Here is a 20,844-nt window from a genome sequence, read left to right on the forward strand (position 1 = left end):
TTAGAGTGTAATTTTAATCAAAGTACAACTGCTCAATTAATAATTCTATCTTGCTGGGCAGATGGAATGGAATTACTATATTCCTAAATTTACACAAACAATTAATATTGGTCTCAATGCTGACTTCCATGGAGAGTAAAATTGGCAGTACTTGTAAAATCAGTGTTCACTACAACCTCCCCTGCAACAGATAGGTAAGGCTAAAATTCCCACTGACCTATGCTGCGAAAATGGTTTAAAATTCGCACTCTCACCGTACCCTATTTTGATGTATCCATCTCCGAGAGCTGCACCATCTTTTTGGAAAGGCAAAACAGAATCCGTGGAAAACTCGTCTTGCCGATGACTTGGAAATTCCTTTCTGAGCCCTGTGTGTAGCCATGTTTGCTGTCAATTGGAGAATGAGCATCAAGCACAGAATCCTGGAGAAACTCCCTGTAGGTCTGGCAGTATCTGGAGGAAGAAACAGAGTTAATGTGTAGAGTCCAGTAACCCTTTGTCAGAACTCAGTTAATATTGGTCTCGCTTGGATTTCAATGGAGAGTGAAATGGGTATAACCTGCAAAATCAGCGTTCAGTCCAGTTTCTCCTTCAACAGATAGATTAGGCTCACGTCTGAAGACATCATATCAGACTCTGTACTCCCTCTCTTCCTCTCTCTGTACAGATGCTGCCAGACTTGCTGAGTTTCTCCACCATTCTTTGTTTTGTTTCAGATTTCCAGCATCTGTGGTATTTTATTTTTATTGGATTCCCTACAGTGTAGAAACTAGCCCTTCAGCCCAACCAGTCCACACTGACCCTCCGAAGAGTAACCCATTTCCCTCTGAATAATGCCTTAACACTATGGGTAATTTAGCATGGCCAATTCATCTGATCTGCACATCTTTTACTGTTGGAGGAAACCGGAGCACCCGGAGGAAACCCATGCAGACACGGGGAGAATGTGCAAACTCCACATAGACAGTCAGCCAAGGCTGGAATTGAACCTGGGACCCTGAGGCTGATGTGCTAACCGCTGAGCCACTGTGCTATATTTTATCTTTTATATGGGAGGCAATGATGTAGTAGTATTATCAGTGGATTGTTGATTCAAAGACCCAGATAACATTCTGAGGACCTGGGTTGACCACAGCAATGTCGTTGACTCTTAACTGCCCTCTGGGCAATTAGGGATAGGCAACAAATTGCTGCCTAACCAGCAATACCCTCTTCCCCTGAATATATATTTTAAAAAAAAAGAGCGCACCACTTGGTGACATACTCCTCTTCTCCTTTCTGTGTTTGGAGATCTGCTCACTCACAAGAACTTGACCAGCTTCTGTCAGTGAAGAAAATTCCTAACCCCTGCAACTGTCAGTGACTTATCCCAAACGCTGAGCTAACTGAGGTAAGCATTCTTCCGAGGTTTAATCTAGTTTGGCGTGTCAATGCCGTTCTGCCTCCTGGGCTTCCCTAGCCATCAACTGAAGTCAATTGCTACCAAGTCTAATTCATTGACATTTGAGCTGTCAGTGCTACTCTGTGTTGCTCTTTACTTTCTCCAAGTAACATGCCCTGGCTCCCCTATCCTGGTAAGCAAGGGCTCTGAAACTCCCCTGTTAGTTCAGTGACCCGCTTCAGAACCCTTTCCAGAGCTGATATCTTCCTGATGAGATCAACCTCGACTTGGTCTGCCAACGGCCTTGTGCAAATAATTGCTTCATGTTTAATCGTCCTGGCAATCAATCTGTTTACTTTTACAACAGAACCGTGGCATTGAGGATGGACTTTCGATGACTCATACATGATAATGCTGAGGTCCTTCTCTTGCCCTGCTGTACCTCGTATACACTTAACACTTGCCGTGTCATGCTATACTTGACAAGAAATGCAGCATTAATTTCTACCAATAGTGTCTTTTCCTGTAGATATTCTGTCAATATTACAGTGAATGATTCAAAAGCTTCATCCCATTAAGGTTGTATTTTTTTTAATGTAACTGAATGAAATAGCCTCTTGATCAAGATGTTAATAACAATGTGTTTCTTTAGCTGAATATTTCCAACCTTTCAGTGTGAAATCTGAGCTGACACTCCAAATGCGGTATTGAGGGTGCACTGCAGAGTTTAAGATGCCATCTTTTCAGATAAGAGATTAATTTTTGATTCCACTTTCGGTGCTCAGAGCCCAAAACCCACCTTGTTTCACTCGTGTCATTTCAGAGAGGCTGCTGTGAGGTTTGGCCTTAATGAGACTCCAAACTCTCAGCAATCTGGCTGGGTATTAGCTGCCCTCTGAGATGGCCTGGTCAGGCCAATCCACTGTATTTAAAGACAGATTTGAATCCAGGTAATGGAAATCTTGGACAATTGATTAGCGTCCTCTGTAGCCTCCTTTTTTTGAAGAAGGCCTGCTGTGTAAGATTCAAGTCAGGCACTTAAGCTAATGTGTACCTTGTCCATGATCGAGTACACCCAGGGGGCAGAAAGTCCCATTTCCCCCAATGACCTGCAATCCAGTCAGAGGATGGAAGTAAGTGATCACTGTTAGCCCCCCTCCCACCATCGGTGGTGACAGTTGCTGGTAATGCACGACCAGAGGCCTAGGTGGTGGTGTTGGTTGTTCTGGGAGGGGTGCAATGTTGGAAAAGCTGGAAGAAAGTTCTCTCAGTGAACTGAGTCAACTGCTGAAGGATGGTGTGCCTTTCAGCGAAGGCTCCACCCCTAACCACTTGGAGCCCACAAGCAAGCATGACAGGGTTTGCTTTAACAGCTTCCAACAGGAGTGGAACGAGAACTTTAAAGGTCCCCAACGGTGATGGTCTGGGAATATCCTCAATGAGTCTTCCTGTCAAACCTCATCACAGCAGAAGTATGGCGGCATCGGATTTGCCTATGTACATCCTCCTCACCAAATAAATGTCCTCCACCTCCCAACTCACTTTGGGAGAGAGAGTACTGAATTCTACCACACCACGGCAGCTTGCTGCCATCTTCACAAAGGCAGCATATCCTCAACGAAATTGGAAATATCGAAGAGCGCTGAATGATTCTCTGTGTCCTGATGAACTACGGGTCGCAGAATCACAGAATCGTTCGGTGGCAGAAGGAGGCTGTTGACCCATCGTATCCTCATCAATTTTAATCCTGATCTCCTGCCTTTTCCTTGGGTCCTGCACACCATTTCTATCCAAATAATCGTCCAGTGCCTCAATTGAACTTGCCTCAACCAACTTTCCAGGCAAGTGGATTCTATACCCTAAAGACTTGCTATGAGAAGATTTTATTTTTCCTCAGCTTTGCTCCTTTTTCATATCACTTTCAATCTATGCCTTTTTAACCTTTTTTCCTTATTTGACAAGTGGGAACAGCTTCTCCTTAGTTACTCCATCCAGCCCACTAATGGTTTTGAAAACCACTATCAATGTATCTTCATGAGACCTGTTCATGATATCATCACTATGACTTGAAAGTTTTTAAAACAAAGTGTCCATCTCCATCTTAACTCGGGTCACTTGAAGCATTGTGTTGATGGAAGCCACTCTTGGTGCTACTCATTGTAACTGAATAGCTAAGTGCTAGCCTGGACATTGAAGTACCTGTCCACCTATGTTTAAATATAACAGCGAGCTGTAATAAATGTTCTTTTGAATCTTTCAATACCATGCCACCCACGTCTATTTCATATGTTATGGGAGGGAACAGAAATATTGCAGTAGGGTAAAGGATGATCCTAATCCAAACCTAACTCTGCTGGAGGCTAAGTGCATATTTTGACAAAACTGTCATTGTAAAAAGGCTATTTTGTCCTGGGTTTTATTGATGGAGGTCATAAAGGCAGAGGTGCTGAACTGGCTACTGAAAATGGCTTAAGCAAATAACTTAAGAAGTCTTTAGGTCTTTATAAAACAGTTGTAACAATGGAAGGGGAGTGCCAGCTCTCTCAGAACAGGCTTTCTTTTTTTTTGTAAACTGTAACAGTCAGGAGCTGTTTGAGTCCCAGAAAAGATGGAAGCTTCAGTAAATGATTCCTATCTGCTACTCTCTCTGAAATCTCTGTCGATGTTATTTCCTCCTGGACTGGAGAATGGCATGTAAGAATCAGTGTCTGAATTTGCGTTTTTGCCAAGGGGTGTGTTTTATGGGATGTTACTGGACTGGAACTGTTAATTAGTAATAGGTACTCTCTTTGTTATTCAGTTAAGTTTTTCCAATGGTTAAATTATCCTAAATTCTTCTTTCTTTTGTCTTTGTATTTTTAACTGTAGTGTTTATATAAATTGTGTTTTGCTTAATGTCGAGTAATTTGATCAGTCACACCACATTTGGAACACAGCACTCCATATCTATCTTTTAAAATAAGAAAAAAGTTTAGGGTCTCGGCTGCCTTAAAATATTTTGAGGGGGCTTGGTCTGGCTCATGACAGTATCAATTGAAAACTGGCAAAGTAGCAGCAAGATTTAAGGCTGATATCTTTATGGCTCTATATTGATAGCTGGACCTCCTCTTGAAATTTAGCAATTTCAGGTCCAGTCCTAGACTCCTTGAGATGGGCTGAAATTCTGGAATGTACTCCTCTTCAGATGCAGCATGACAGAAGTACGAATGAAGAAGATTTGGCCATAAATCACTAAAACATGTTCCTATATAATCATTGTTTTCCATGTGTGGCATGCGGTATTTGCAGATCAACCACAGAAAAGTATTGTTCCACACAGTGGCTTTTATAAGATTCACCAGGCAACAGCTACTTTCCGGCCCAGTGGGTCTTTTTTATTTTAACGAGTAATCGGTACTTTTTGAAGTTTTTTGTGCTGTGATTGTTCAGGAGTGCTTTTCCAGTTTGAGGATCTGGTTGTGATTCATTGCGTATAAATAGCCTTTGATTGAATGAGCACATCAGCCATTACAGTAACACAGCAAGATGACGGGCAGGAAATGATTGATTCAGCTTGTCCCCCACAGTTCTGGCAGCCTCTGATGCATGAGATTTCTTGGTGCTACTCTTGGCAACTGGGTCTTTATCTTTCCGGACTTTGAAAATCCCTCCTTGCCTTTCTCCCCTCAGATCTCTCGTCAGGGGGCTTTATGTCGGATTATGTTTTGATGCTCCCCCTCTGAATCACCTTGTGATGCTTCACTGTGATAATGGCGCTATGCAGAATCAAGTTGTTGCTCTTATGCCTCACAATGCGACAGGCTTGAACAGCCTACTCCTTCTCCTATATTCCTGTTGCTCCAGCCACTGTTGTTCTCTTTTTTAACTGAGTTGAATCAGTATCTGTTTACAGCTAGACTTCGTGAACCTAAAGGCACAGGCCATGGATTAATCTGTCCGAGGTCACAGCATGACATGTTATTCTCCAAAAAGCATTGATCTTTTGTGCACTGGTTGAAGGATGCTGCAGGCATTATGCTCAGATGTCAGACAAGAAAGACCATGAGAATGTGAAGGATAGAAGGAAGGAGTTTCTGTATTATTATTCCTGAAAGGCTATAATACCACAGATCATCTGAATCCTTTTGTTCAGTGTGTCTGTACTTGGTGTCTGAAGTCATCATACCGCATGAGCTTTATAAAGTAAAATGCTCTGTATATTCATTCCTATCTGTGATGAGCCAACTACAGGGAGAGGGAAAAGAGGGTGATGGGTGGGGGCGGGGGGGGGGGGGGGGGGGGGGGGGGGAAGGTTCTGTGCGCATAATGTGTACGAATGTGCAAGTGTATGTGTATATGTATATGTTGTACTTTACCTGGCTGGCATCTCTATTTCAATTACTTAGTTCAATGTGTTGTACCCACATTATGTGGGAGCTGTGGATGCCAATGGAATTCTTAGAGGCCACACCTATAGCAAGTGTTGGTTGTTTGAGAAACTGAGTTGATGAGCTCAAATCTGAGCTTCAAGCACTGCCACGATAGGGAAGGTAGAGTTACCTGATACTGTGTTTCACCCCTTAGATTAACTAACTTTAACTCTCTAAATTGATCAGTGGTCAGGGACTGGAGGCTATGACAACCAGTGAGGGATCCAGGAGTAAGTGCCAAAGGAGCCTCAACCATTGAGCTTTGAGATTCTTAGTTCCTAGTGTAGATGAGAGTGGGGGCTATAGGGAGGCTGAGCAAACTAACCACAGTACCATGGTATAGGGAGCCTTCAAGAAGGGGAGGAAAAAAGGAATGTGGTAGTAATTGAGGGGATAGACACTGTTCTCAGTGAATAGGATCATGAGTTCTGAAGGCTGTGGTGCCTGCCTGGTGCCCGGGTTCACGATATCTCATCCAGGCTGCAGAGGAACTTGGAGTGAGAAGGGAAAGGTCCAGTTGGTCATGGTCCACCTAGATACCATCGATTTATAGGTGGAAAGAGGTTCTGCTGAGGGAATGTGAGCAGCCAGGGCTAAATTTAAAAAGCAGAACCAAAAAGGTAATATCCCAGGTCTGCCACCTGAGACGCAAGCAAATTGGCACAGGATCGACCAAATTAAAAAGGTTTGCGTTGGGGAAACGTGTTCAAATTTGAGACATTGGCATCAGTACTGGGGAGGGAGGGAGCTGTTCAGACAGGACAGGCTTCACCTGAACCATGCTGGGACCAGAGTCTTGGCAAATCGTACAACTAGGGCACAGTCAGTCGCCTGAGTCGGGAATTGAACCCGGGTCTCAGGCGCTGTGAGGCAGCAGTGCTAACCACTGTGCCACCGTGCCGCCCACAAGCTGAGATGAGATGAGCTGAGATGTCATGTACTATGTATGAGAACCTTAAGTATCTTGAGAAGGTGACTAAAAGGAAGTTCTGGGATTTATAAATTAATGAACTGAAACTGCAACCCCTTCTAAAAGATGAAAGACATGACCGCAATCTAGGCAGGTGAAGGGCTTATCAATTTTCCTGCTTCTCGGATGTTGCCTGACCTGTGCTTTTCCAGCACCACTCTAATCTTAACAGCAATCTAGGTTTGTTCAAAATATCATTTCAGTTGCATGACACTAACCTTTTTGCTATAAATTGTGTCTTATGATCTTGTACTTCACAACCACCTGATGAAGAAGCAGCACGCCGAAAGCTCGTACTTCCAAATAAACCTTTTGGACTATAACCTCGTTTTGTGTGATTTTTAACTTAATTAATCTTATGACTAATTATCAAAGTGTTCCAAAATGGAGGTAGCTTCATTAATATACTGCTTGGCCTCCTAGCTCATCCACACGTTGAAATGTCTGACCTTTTGTCTTCTGTCCTGATCCTTGCCTGAGTGGCTGTGATCCAGGTGTCAGCTCCAGTGAAGATTTTGCCAACATTCAGTTGGGGCTGGGGGAACAGCACCAGAGCTAACTCAAATCCTGCCCTTGGCCAATCTTCACCTGTTTCCTTTCCTGCTGGGCCACTGGGATAGTAAACAGGTGTGAGGAACCTGGCCGAGAGTAGCTTTTCATAAAACGGTCTTCCTTCCTCCATCCCCGGCCACCAATGACTCATTTTGCTCTCCTACCTCTCCCTTTTCCCTGTTTAGTCAGTTGACTGATTACAGATGGAATTATGGCTTATAAAATTTGCAATGTAAAGACATCAGGACTGTGAAGACTGGACTTTGAAGAGTACAACTGAGGTAGGCATCTGCTTTAATAAAATGAACTTAAAAGTACAGATGTGACAAAATCTTCACATCCATTCCCTAAAATCCCATGTTATTCTCCTCTTCTGAATGCTTGCAGACTTGATGAATGTTGATATTTTAAAGACAAAATTTGCCACAAGTTGCAACAGTGAAGTATTGATATTTTTTCTGCATTTTAAACGTTGGCTTGAACCCAACACTGGATGTTCCAATGACCTTAAGGAGATGTAATCTTCTAATTGGGGAATCACAGACTGGGTGTGGTTAACAGTTGACCACTTGACATCATTGGTCAACTGACTACATTGCTTTTGCAATTTGCTTTTTTTTCTTCTTACGTATGAAGTGTTCAAGTGCTATTTACAATGACACTGTCACTTTTAGTTCTCCTCCGCACATGCTAATCCTTTTCAAACCCTCGACCAGAACTGGAGCACATATCTGTTCTTTCTAATCTAATGGTCTCGATCTTTGCTTGCAACTTCAAAGGTTGTAGATGACACAAGACTTGGAAGCATTATAAACTGGGAGGATTAGATTCTCTACAGTGTGAAAACAGGCCACTGACCCTCTGAAGAGTGACCCACACTCCTACATTTACCCCATGCACCTCACATTATGGGGCAATTTAGCATGGCCACTTTAGCTGACCTTAGGATTGTGGGAGGAAACCAGAGCACCTGGAGGAAACCCACGCTGACACAAGGAGAATGTGCAAACTTTACACGGATGGAGTCACCCGAGGCTGGAATCAAAGCTGGGCCCCTGGTGCTGTGAGGCAGCAGTGCTAACCACTGAGCCACAGTGCAGCCCCAATATTGTGGAGCTCTGAAAGGACATTGAATTTCATCTACCACCAATGTGGAGAAGTGTAAAGTGATGCTTTTTTGTATGTAGAATGTTGAAAGACAATATAAAATATGGTGTGCAAGTCTAAAACTTTCGGATATATAGCTCCAGATTCCTCTGCCTATGCACAGATCATTGCAAGTGGCAGGACCAGTAGAGAGAGTTGTTAATAAAGCATACAGTTTCCTGGACTGTATTAATAATGGTATAGCACATAATTGATGTATTAACTTGTGTCTGACATTTGTTAGACCTCACCTGCAGTATTTGGAACAGTTTTGAACACCACACTATGGGAAAGACCTCTGATAGTACAGAAGGGATTTACAAGAATAGAGTTTCTCAATCCTGGAACCAGTGACGAGAGTTATGTGAAGAGATTGGGATTGTTGGTTTTTGGAGCTCTGTTGGAGGTTTACATAATTGTAAGTGGACTGGATAGAATAGATATGGAGAAACTGTTCCCGATCATAAAAGGAACAAGAACGAGAGGATGTAGATTTGCAAATGGAGGAAATGTGATGCGGAGGAATGAAACACTTCGCACAGTGAGTAGTTTGGGTCTGGAATGCAGTGCGTATAAATGCGATGGAGGCAGGTTAAGTTGAGACATTCAAGAGGGCATTGGTTAGAATTAATGTGTAAGGAAATGGGGGACAAAGCAGGTGATTAGCATGAGGCAATGATGCTCCTGGGAACAGTCAGTGGGCCGAATGGTCTCCTTCTGCACCATAACATTTCTGTAATTCTGCGCAATGAGCTTTCCAAAGTGGGGGGTCAGGGCCCCACGTGGGGTCACAAGCTAAAATCTTGGTGTCACAAGATCTGAGAGAGTGATGGCTATAGTGGGCCTCCAATGATATCCTAACAGCTGTACTCCCTTTCCAATGGGCTGCTGTGATCTCTGGCCTTATTGAGGATTTGGGCCTATGATCAACTCTCAGGATGGAGAAGATAGTTCGGGAAGCGCAGCTCTATCCAGCTAGTAAATTGGGATAACAAGCTCCCCCAATAAGGAAGTTATGCTGAACCTTGGAAGCACTTGTGAGGACTCAGTTGAAATATTGGGTTTAATTCCGGAGCCACAATTTGGGGAGGAATTTTGAAGCCTTGGCTAGGGTGTGGAGGAGATTTATTTGGATGGTACCAGAGATGAAGGGCCCCAGCCATGCGGAGAGGCTAAGAGAAGAACAAATTGTTGGAGAGACTCGGCAGGTCTGGCAGCCTATGTCGAGACAGAAACAGAGTTAATGTTTTGAGCCAGGTGATTCTTCATCATGTGGAGAGGCTGGGATTCTTCTCCGTCCGATTGGGCAAGTACTTGAAAGGAAATTCTTCTCAATGTGAAAGGGAAATAGTAAATTAAGTAGCTCAAGCAAACAAGCAACATAACTGTGTTAAGCCAAGTAGTCTCCATTTGTGCTGTATCTTTTATTCTATTCTCAAAAAGGTACTTGCACTGTTCATTGCTAAGTGTAAATACCTGTAATGGACTGAGTTTGTATAGAATCCCTACAGCGTGGAAACAGGCCCTTTGGCCCAACAAATCCACACTGACCCTCCGAAAAGTATCCCACCCAAACCCACTCCTACATTACCCCTAACCTACACATCCCTGAAAACTATGAGCAATTTAGCATAGCCAATTCAGTTAACCTGCACATCTTTTGGATTGTGGGAGGAAACCCACGCAGACACGGGGAGAATGTGCAAACTTCACACAGACAGTCACCTGAGGCTGGAATTGAACCTGGGTCCCTGGCACTGAGGCAGCAGTGCTAGTCACTGAGCCACCTCATCATTATATCTACCATTTTAAAGTAACAACTTCATAGTGGATTGAGGCACGTGGGGAGATTCTAGAGTGTGGTGCTGGAAAAGCGCAGCAGGTCAGGCAGCATCTGAGGACCAGGAAAATCAACGTTTCAGCCATAAGCCCTGAAACATTGACTCTCCTGCTCCTCGGATGCTGGCTGACCGGCTGTGCTTTTCCAACGCCATGCTCTCGACTCTGATCTCCAGCATCTACAGTCCTCACTTTGTACTAGCAGATGGTGAGATTCCTCTTTTGAGAAGCTCACCATTGTTGGTCATCTTTACACACCAAAGTTGGGATAATCACCTTTAAAATGTGTCTCTGTCTCTTGCGTGGAAAACCAGTGCTTTGTGTTTGTACTAATAACAATTAGTGACATAACCCCTGTCCTCACATGCGTTTTAACAAAGGCAAGAGATGTACAAAAGTCCAATCTTCTTATATTCTTGAAAAAGTGTAGCTTGCATAAAATTACTGCAGAAATGCAAACCTTGTTTGCAAAGTTAAATAGATTTGGCAACTTGTGAAACCAGCAACACAGTGTATCTGGAAGTATATGCTATGCGCCAGTGTTATACCTGCTGTGAAAAGACTATGGTTCGGTTTAACTACTGTGGTGCTGTAGCGAGGGCAAGCATTATGTATTTATAGTACGCCAAGAATAACCAGAAAATGGTACCCTTGCAATATTTTTTGGGATGGATCATCAATTATGTTGTAATCCTATAATGAGGAACAGTGCTCAATTCTGCAAAACACGTGTGCTCCTTGGGTGGTTCAGCAAACTTAGCCAGTGAGTTGTTCAGCCTCGTGGACCGATGTCTAGTCTGCATTGTACAGCTAATCACAACCCGATGACAATTTGAAGCACCAGTGTTGGCTTCAGGATTTAAGGTGAGGAAGGGAAACATGGGGAAAATGTCAGCTCCTGCTCGCTCACTCCTGATTGGAAGCCTTCATGTTAATGACAAGGAAAGGTGGTGCTGTGTGTCTATTCATTCCCTTCCTGAACCTACTTTCATCACTCTTTTGCCAGCCCCCTCTATTTTAATATACAGCACGGAAACAGACCCTATCATCCAACCAGTCTGGTTGGATAATCCTGAACTGAACCTGCCTGCACTTGGCCCATATCCCTCCAAACCTTTCCTATTCATGAACTTGGAGAAAGTGAGGACTGCAGATGCTAGAGACCAGAGTTGAAAAATCTGGTGCTGGAAAAACACAGCAGGCCAGTCAGCATCCGAGGAGCAGGAGAATCGACATTTCGGGCATAAGCCATTCTTCAGGAATTCATGAACTTGCCTAAATGTCTTTTAAACATTGTAACTGCGCTCACATGCACCACTCCCTTTGGAAGTACACTCCACACACTGTGATAAAAAAAAATTACCATTCATGCCTTTTTAAAATCTTGCTCCTGTCACCTTAAAAAATGCCCCCTAGTCTTGAAATGCCTCATCCTAGGGAAAAGACCTGCCATTATGAGCTGTCTTTCCTCTCTGGCAAGACTTTTGGGGCCAGTTCGATGGTTGAGTATGTTCGAGACTGCGATTGATAGATTAAAACTTCAAGGGATGCTGGGATAAGTGGTGGTGAAGAAGAACAGCTTCAATGAGCACACTGAATGGCGGAATGGGTTTCAAAGGCTGAATGGCCACCTTCCTGTTTCTGAGACTCGTGTTTGCGATGTTTTTCTCCATTTGAGACCGTAACCGCAAGTGAATAAAGTCAGTGAAAGCTGGATGTACTCAGCGGTTGCAGAAACATTTATGAAGACAGAAACAAGAGTTCATGTTTCAGGTCGGTGACCCATTGTCCAAAACGGAGTCTGGCCTCTTGGTAATGTCCCTACCTCAAGTCTTACTTGTTCCAGAGATGGTCCCCGAATAGAAATGTTGAGAATTGTGATGTGTTTTAAGCAAGCCAGGGAAAGGCACGGCTGAGAACAAAGGGAAAGCTGGGGACAGATGAAAAGCAAGAGAGATTAAATGTTGAAGAGATGACTTGTACAAGGCAGCTTGAGACTAGAAAAGTAAGAAAAGATGTGTATTCAGGAAGCATAAACCGGAAACGTATGATCCTGCCAACAGCTGCATTGCAAAAAATAAACACGGAGCTCATGGACTGAAGTTGTTGAACTCTATACTGAGACTGAAAAACTATGAAAGGCTGAGATAACAGGTGAGATGTTGTTCCTTAACTTCCATTGAAACGGTGTGGGAGACTGAAGATGGAGGGATCTCGGAGCAAGCACAGCATTAAAATGCCTGATTAGGACTTTTGGGTCACTGATGTGGATGATGAAGGTATCTGTGTTTGGTGCCCATAATGCTTGATGTTTGGGGCAGCACGGTGGCTCAGTGGTTAGCACTGCTGCCTCACAGCGCCAGGGTGCCAGGTTCGATTCCAGCCTCAGGCGACTATCTGTGTGGAGTTTGCACATTCTCCCCGTGTCTGTGTGGGTTTCCTCCGGGTGCTGTGGTTTCTTCCCACAGCCCAAAGATGTGCAGGTCAGGGGAATTGGCCATGCTAAATTGCCCGTAGTGTTCAGTGGTGTGTAGGTTAGGTGCATTAGTCAGGAGTAAATGTAGAGCAATACAGTCTAGGTGGATAACTCTTTGGTTGGGCTGAAGGGCCTGTTTCCACAGTGGGAATTCTATAATGTAGATAAGACTGCACCACCAGCAACTAAATGGAAAGGAGTGTTAGGGAAAATGGGGAAAACGATGGGATAACTGTGAATTTTGATTGATTTAAAACATGAGGATACAGAAAGTAGGGAGCAGGATAGTAGCAAACTTCATGGGACCATTGACCGATAAATTGGGCAGTGGGTGCCATGAAGTGATGTGCTTTGAGAGGTTGAACAGACCAATAGTGTCATCTAAATGATAGTGAAGAGGGTGCGAAAGTTTGGAGGAACCTTGGGATGAAGGGGTTCAGAAGAATTTGGCAGGTTGAGGTAATATCTGGACTGCAGGACTGAATGGGGAAACTGTGTTTCCGAAAGCAGACACCGAGTGAGCCAGGACATTTACCCTCCTGTTCTGAATGGGTCGGTGTTAGACGGGACATAAGGCAGTCAGATTCAGAAGGCTGTATAAGAGCGAGAACAGAATGGCTGTTTGCTCTCTCCAACATGTGTTTTGAATCACCTTCCTGACAACAATCTGCTTCCTGCTTGAATCCCACTCCGTTAGGTTGCTTTGCTTGACAGGTTTGCAATCTGCCCGGATGCAATGCCAGAGGCTCCAGATGCATTGTAGAGTTTACTATTTTGCTTCTATTGTCAGAGCTCTATCTGTTTTTCCCAGTTTTCTTTCCTGTGGTCCTGAATTGGCCCTCTGCCATTTTGGAATCTAACTTGACTGCGACTCACCAACCTTGTACACCCTGTCTAATCTGGAGAGGCACACTGCAGCCAAGAGAGTGGGGTTTAGATCTGCTGGGCATAAACCACCCTGTGACTTTCTCCCCCCTCCAGAGCTGTCAACAAACTGGGACAATGTCTCACTTTTTTTTTATATGGGGTATGAGGTCCAGGGTTTGCAGTGGGAAATGCAACTAAGTTGTAGTGCACTCATACTGGGTCTCTACCTACTGCGATAGTCACGGTGAATTTCTGCTCCATTGAAGGTCAATTTTGGGAAGCATGGATTTAGTCAAGAGTTGTCTCGCTCCTGCTGTCAGATAAAGGATGCACAGTGATGCAAAACCTACAGCACCATTCCTAATGAATCCCTTGTAGCAAAGGTTCCCGTTTTAGGAAGAGAACATCAGCTCCTGCCCTCTTTGGAGGGGTCCCTGTCACTTGACATCTTCTCCATGATCATACAGTTTCTGAAGGTAGGAACATCGAGTCATACAGCACAGAAATAGGCTCTTTGGCCCAACTCGGCGAAAATGTGGACTACACGATGCTGGAGATCAGAGTCAAGATTAGTGGTGCCGGAATAGCACAGCAGGTTAGGCAGCATCTGAGGAGCAGGAAAATCAGGATTCCTGGTGAAGGGCTTTTGCCCGAAATGTTGATTTTCCTGCTCTTTGGCCCAACTTGTCCATGCTACCTAGATTTCCTAAACTGAACTAATTCCACTTGCCAGCATTTGGCCAATATCCCTCCGAACCCTTTCTGTCCCTGTCCAAATTCCTTTTAAATGTTATAACTGTACCTACCTCTGCTAACTCCTCTGGCAGCTCATTCCATACACGCACTACCCTCTGCGTGAAAAAGTTGCCTCTTAGGTCTCTTTTAAATCTTTCCCTTCTTACCTTTAAGCCTGTGTGCTCTAGTTTTGGACTCCCTACTCTGGAGGGAAAAGACCTTGTCTATTCACCCTCATGATTTTATAAAACCTCCCATGAGGTCCCCCCTTAGCCTCCGCTTCAGGGAAAACCGCCCCAGCCTGTCCAGACTTCCCCAATGACTCAAACCCTCCAATTCCAACAACATCCTTGTAAATCTTTTTCTGAACCCTTTCACAACATCCTTTCTCGAGGAGGGAGACCAGAATTGCACACAATATTCCAAAAGTGGCCTAACACTGACCAACAAAGGCAAGCATACCAAATGCTTTCTTCACTACCCTGTCTACCTACGACTCCATTTCCAAGGAACTATGATGCATAAGCTTCTTTGCCATTTGAGGTCAACGTGACCAGTTTCATCGTTGGTAAGAATCCAATGAGTGTGCAGTTGATCACAAAGACAGATTTGTGTCCAGGGGGTTCTGCAGTTGGATAATGGAGCCACCTTAGTGGTTCTGTGGGGATGGTTCCTTGTTCTCATTCGGACTGAAAGAGTTCAATGACCAGGCGTTGACCTCCAGCCTTAAAGACCCTTGTGAAGATAGCATTTGCTCTTGGAGATGATGCATTGTGAAGAAAGGGTATGGAGAGAGTACACAGATGTGGAGGGATTGAGGGATCTTGGAAAGCATGCAAATAGATCTCTGAAGGTTTCTGGGACTTATTGAGGGAATATAACAAATTAAAGATGGGATCTTGGGCTTCCTTTAAATTATTGAGTACTAAAGCAGGAAAGTCACCCTGAACCTTTATAAAGCTCTGTGAGGCCACAACTATTTATATTGCATCCAGCTGTGGTCACCACACTTTAAAAAGGATGCCATAGTCTTCAGAATAATTCCATGGATGAGGGATTTTAGCTGCAAGGTTTTAATGGAAAAGCTGGGGATTGTCTCCTTGGAGCAAGGCAAATGTTTGGGAAGAGCTTTACAATTTGAGAGATGGATAAGAAAGGCAAATAGAAACTGTTCTCTTTTAACTGACTGAACAATGGCTAGAAGTAAGGCAGAGATTTAACGCTTTGGTTAAGAAATGTAAGCCCGATGCAACTAAGAACATTTTTATGTAGTGAGTGCTCATGAGCTGGAACTCGCTGCTGATCGGGGTGGTTGGAGCAGAGACGATTAGAAGGAAATTTGATCAGTGCTTAAGGAAAATAAAATTAGAGGGGTTAGAATAGGTGAATAGGATTGACTGGATTGCTCTGCAGTGAGGTTGCATGGGCCGAACGGGCTGGATGGCCTCCTATTGCGCTGTAAAGACATTGATTCTTGGACTTTAAAACCTCCAACTGTGTGATAATATTTAAAATCCTGTTCTCTGGATGATAAATCTGAATTTTTAAGCTTGCTGTATACACGGGCTCCAATATAGCTTCTCTCACAGCAGTAGCGCAGTTCCAATACCATGTAATAGCTTAGATGGATGACTTTGTGGATTGCAATTGAGTCTGTGAGATCTACTGCAGATACAGCCCCTTCATTTAGTGAACAATGTGATAATAAATCATATCACCAGATGATACTGCATTCCTTTATCACAACAGGAAATAAGTTGGATGGAAATTGATTAAAAAGTGATTAAGGTGAGCAAGAAGAACTATTCAGAATTGCAGCAAATGTTGATGCTGTTTCTGTCCCTAAGGAATAAATTAATATATTTGCCCTGCTTTAGGTACTGCTTTAAATTTATTACACATGCTGTGTTTCTTGTGTTACGTTGCATAATAAAATGAAGCAAAATAAGTGGTGTCTTTCCCACGTAGAGAGAGAGAGACTTTCCTATTGAAAAACAGCATTCACTTCAGTCCCACAATCATTAAGAAAGTGGAAAAATTATGGAGTAATTCTGTCTCCAATTTCCTCAAGCCATTCCTCCCCCACCCTGAACCTGTTCATGTATCTGTCTGAAAGATTGAAAATGCTCAGCAGCTCAGGCAGCCTTTGGGAGAGAGGAACTGAGTAAGTGTTTTGTGTCACTGAACTATCTGTTGTTGCGTCGGTATCCATCACATTCTGTATTCTAGTTTATTCCGTACTTTTCAAGTTTGTAATATAAAAAGCTGTTGTATCATTACTTTGATCAGCTTCAATGCACATTTGGAATTGGATTTCTCTAGGTATGACTCCAATGTGGGCAACCCTGAGTTCAAGAACTGCCATTAGGGTAACTTGCTGTTTCTCGTGTCATAGCTTCCATCTTGGATTCCTTTGGATTCCCCCAGCTGGTGTGGATCGAATCTGGACACTGAATAGAGCTGAAGGGCTCACCGGGCAACGATTATTGTTGCAATCAACCCTGACTTGTACACAGTAAAGCAAAGAGCTAATTGTGTTGCCTATCAAGCCAGCCTGATCCTTGATAGATATTTGACTTGCCTGATGATAATGATACGAAGGCATCACAATCGGCATATGACTTTTGAAGTACCTAGGCTGAAACCCTCATTGCACGACTGAGGGAACGCTACCCTGTCAGAGGTGCCATTATTTAAAGGATACGTTCCATCCTGTCTGCCACTTGGGGCAGATGTGAAATATGATTCTAGATTAGTGTGGTGCTGGAAAAGCACAGCAGTTCAGGCAGCATCTGAGCAGCAGTAAAATCGATGTTTTGGGCAAAAGCCCTTCATCAGGAATATCCCGGGGGATTACATCGAAGCGAAGTCGGAGTGACTAGCTTCTTGGACATTTTGAGAGGAATTAACCATTGCATATGACTTCAAGAAGAGCGGGCCGGTTAGCTCAGTTGATTGGACAGGTATTTGCGATACTTTGTAACACCAATAATAAGGGTTCAGTTCCTGAACTGGCTGAGGTTACCATGAAGGTCCAAGGCTTGGTAACCCTCAAGTTACTAGCTGTCTGCCTCTCTAATGAGAGTGGCCCAATGTTTAGCTACTTTAAGAAGTTTTTCACGGTCATGGGTTCAAATTGTTACATGAGGTTGTTAAATCTGCTTGATTTATTGCAAATGCCAAAATATGAAGTGGCATTGCTGTTAGTGCAAGTGTTATTCTTGCTCTCAACCTCCCCCTACAGTATGTCAGTTGGACATTTAGCTCTTTTGAGAAACTCAGATTTCTATTCATCATTTGGACTTCCCTGGACAATAATCAACTTGTGGAAGAGGTAGCTTGTGTTTCCCATCCTGCCTGTTCCTTCCTGACAGGATCTACCACAAGGGTGAGCAAGTAAAGAAGGATGCTGCGTTTAACTTCCGAAACTCTGGGTGGTCTAGAGGGGATTGTTAAACTGCAGATAAGGTCACTGGAGTCGTGGCTTCTAATGTGTTTCTGGTCAGTATGCTGGCAAAACTTCCTGTCCCTATTGTGATAGAGTATAAGCAGATGTTGCTTGACTTCAGCCTCTAGTGTAGCTTTAGGTTGACAGTGCTTTAACGGCCAGTACCAGTAAATCTCTCGCTTGGATATAACCATCACCAACTAAACTTGAAGTCAGCAAATTTCAGCTTGCTAAAGTAGATGAACCTCTGATTTGCAAATTAATAACCGGAAGAATCCTGAATACAGCCTGTAAGTGAAACAACTACTCTATCGTGTTCTCCCCCTTTCTCAGTTGTGTTAACCAAGCAATGTATTCCTTATTTTGTTTTAAATCTAAGCCTATCGATTACTGTGTTATGTGGCACATAGAACAATTGTTGCAAATCTAACCTCTGCATTTGTTGCAAAACCATGGGAGACTGGTTAATGTTGGTCATAAAATGATTTTTGATACCAATTAATTACCATATTTGGACTGCAGCTGTGCTGATCCAGCACTACGTTGTTTCATTACAAACATCCATGTCTACAGGAGGCCTCGCTCTATCCACTGTGCTAATGCAAGATTCCTGATGAAGGGCTTTTGCCCAAAACGTAGATTTTCCTGCTCCTCAGATGCTGTCTGACCTGCTGTGCTTTTCCAGCACCACTCTCATCCAGATTCTGATCTTCAGCATCTGCAGTCCTCACTATTGTCTAATGCAAGTGTGAACCTGTTCATTACAAATGATTTGCCTCCATGAAATGATAGACAATTTAAACCATAGTAAAATGCTAGGTCTTTGCTAGTAATTGCAATTAAATGCTGCAATCTTTTGAATGCAACATTTGACAAAAGTAAATGATTAGATTAGATTAGATTACAGTGTGGAAACAGGCCCTTCGGCCCAACAAGTCCACACCGACCCTCTGAAGAGCAACCCAACCATACCCATTCCCCTGCATTTACCCCTTTCACCTAAAACTACGGGTAATTTATCATGGCCAATTCACCTAACCTGCACATCTTTGGACTGTGGGAGTAAACCAGAGCACCCAGAGGAAACCCACGCAGACATGGGGAGAATGTGCAATCTCCACATAGTCATTTGCCCGAGACAGGAATTGAACCTGAGTCTCTGGCGCTGTTATTCAGAAGAACTAATGGAGTATTTGCGTTTAACTACAAGTGCAGGGCCACTGAGTGGCAAAATCTGTGCAAGTCTATGAATCTAAATTAGAGGAAAAACGTTGCATTAATTACAACATTGTAATATCTTCAGGATGTCTCGAAGTGTTTTTCAATCAATTAATTACTCTCGAAGTGCAGTCACTGTTTCCCTCCAAACGAATGTTAATGGACAATGTATGCCTGAGGTCTGTCAGTGAGAGAAATGATCAATTCTTGATGGCATCAATTAAAGTAAGGTTCTTGGCAAGACATCAAAGACATTTCTTGCTCTTTCTACAGTGCCATGGGATGTTTTATGTATGAAATGAATAAGCCAGCGGGACCAGAGTTTTATCTGAATGCTCTGGTATTGCTGCCATTCCTTTGTACTGAAATGAAGTTTTAATCGAGATTGTCTGCTCAAGTCTTCAAGTCCACTCTATTTATGGACCACTATAACCAATGCTTGATGTTTTATATCTTCAAGTCATTTCCTTTTACCATTTCCTTTCTGGAAAACTATTAATGTTAGATTTACTTCCAAAATATAGACTTATATCTTGAGAGAGAATTTCTATATTTAAGAATTCAGATGCACACAACTTGACTGACTTAATTAAATCGTTTGAACTTCTGACGATTGTCGTGGCCAGTGCATGCTACAGTCCAATGTATCGCAGACAAAGGCAGATTAGATTAGATTACTTAGTGTGGAAACAGGCCCTTCGGAGGGTCAGTGTGGACTTGTTGGGCCGAAGAACAACCCAACCAGACCCATTCCCCTACACCTAACACCACGGGCAATTTAAGCATGGCCAATTTACCTGACCTGCACACTTTTGGACTGTGAGAGGAAACCCATGCAGACATGGGAGAATGTGCAAACTCCACACAGACAGTTGCCTGAGGCTGGAATCGAATCCGGGTCCCTGGTGCTGTGAGGCAGCAGTGCTAACCACTGAGCCACAGTGCGCCCATGATGTAGGGAATGTGAAGCATGAGCCAAATAAAAGACCTTTGGAAAGAGTGGGTAGGTTTCTGAAAAATCAGTGACCACACCGACAGACAAACTTTGACCCATTTTTTTCCCATGACAAGAACATGACAGACAAAGTTGTGAATAATGACACTCCTATGACAGTGATGCAGAATGGAGTGCATATGGAAGGTAACTGTGACTCATCACCAGCTTTCTGGAGCCTTACAATTGATTATGGACAGCTTTGCTGACAGGTATTCCCAGTTGTCCTGATTCACTATGGTTTGATGGTCCTCTCGTTCCATGGAGGAGTTTGGTGTTGTTGAAGTGGAATTGTGGAAAGCAATGCCTTCACTTTGAGTTGAACAACAACAAAATAACAGTTGAGGTCAACAGCATAAGAATTAGGTCTTAGTTTGATAATTACAGTTTTGGAGGCTTTAAGACTACTAGATTAGACTGCACTCATTGATAATAACTATGTAAGCATTAATTCCATTTGTTGGACATGACCTCCCAAGTCAAGAAGGCACAACAATGCCTCTTCTTCCTCAGGCAGCTCAGGAAATTTGGCATTTCCATAAAGGGCCCTCACCAACTTTTCCATTCTGTCCAGGTGCCTAACAGCCTGGTACGGCAACAGCTTTGCCCAGTACTGTAAGAAACCACAGATGGCCATGTGCACAGCCCAGACCATCATGGAAGCTTACCTTCTATCCTTGGACTCGAGTTACAATTCTTTTTGCTGTGGAAAGGCTGCCGACATCATAAAAGACCCCTCCCACCCCTGTAATGCTCTCTTCCAACCTCTTCGGTTAGGCAGAAAATTGAATAGATGCACTAACAGGTTC

At 43.5% G+C, this 20,844-nt stretch overlaps 1 protein-coding gene across 5 annotated transcripts in view; it reads left to right on the forward strand.

Moving 5' to 3' along the window:
• cd276 (CD276 molecule) overlaps positions 1-20,844 on the forward strand; it is a 346,648-nt gene that overhangs the window by 43,157 nt on the left and 282,647 nt on the right. The window contains exon 1 of one of the 5 annotated variants that reach the window (XM_060853774.1): positions 18,094-18,113. The exons of the other annotated variants lie outside the window; for them this stretch is intronic. The gene's annotated coding sequence lies outside the window, so the exon portion shown is untranslated. Of the gene's footprint in view, positions 1-18,093; positions 18,114-20,844 lie in introns of those variants that run through there. 5 annotated transcript variants of the gene reach the window in all.

The sequence above is a fragment of the Hemiscyllium ocellatum genome, chromosome 42 (assembly GCF_020745735.1).
Source record: "Hemiscyllium ocellatum isolate sHemOce1 chromosome 42, sHemOce1.pat.X.cur, whole genome shotgun sequence".
Taxonomy (NCBI): Eukaryota; Metazoa; Chordata; class Chondrichthyes; order Orectolobiformes; family Hemiscylliidae; genus Hemiscyllium; species Hemiscyllium ocellatum.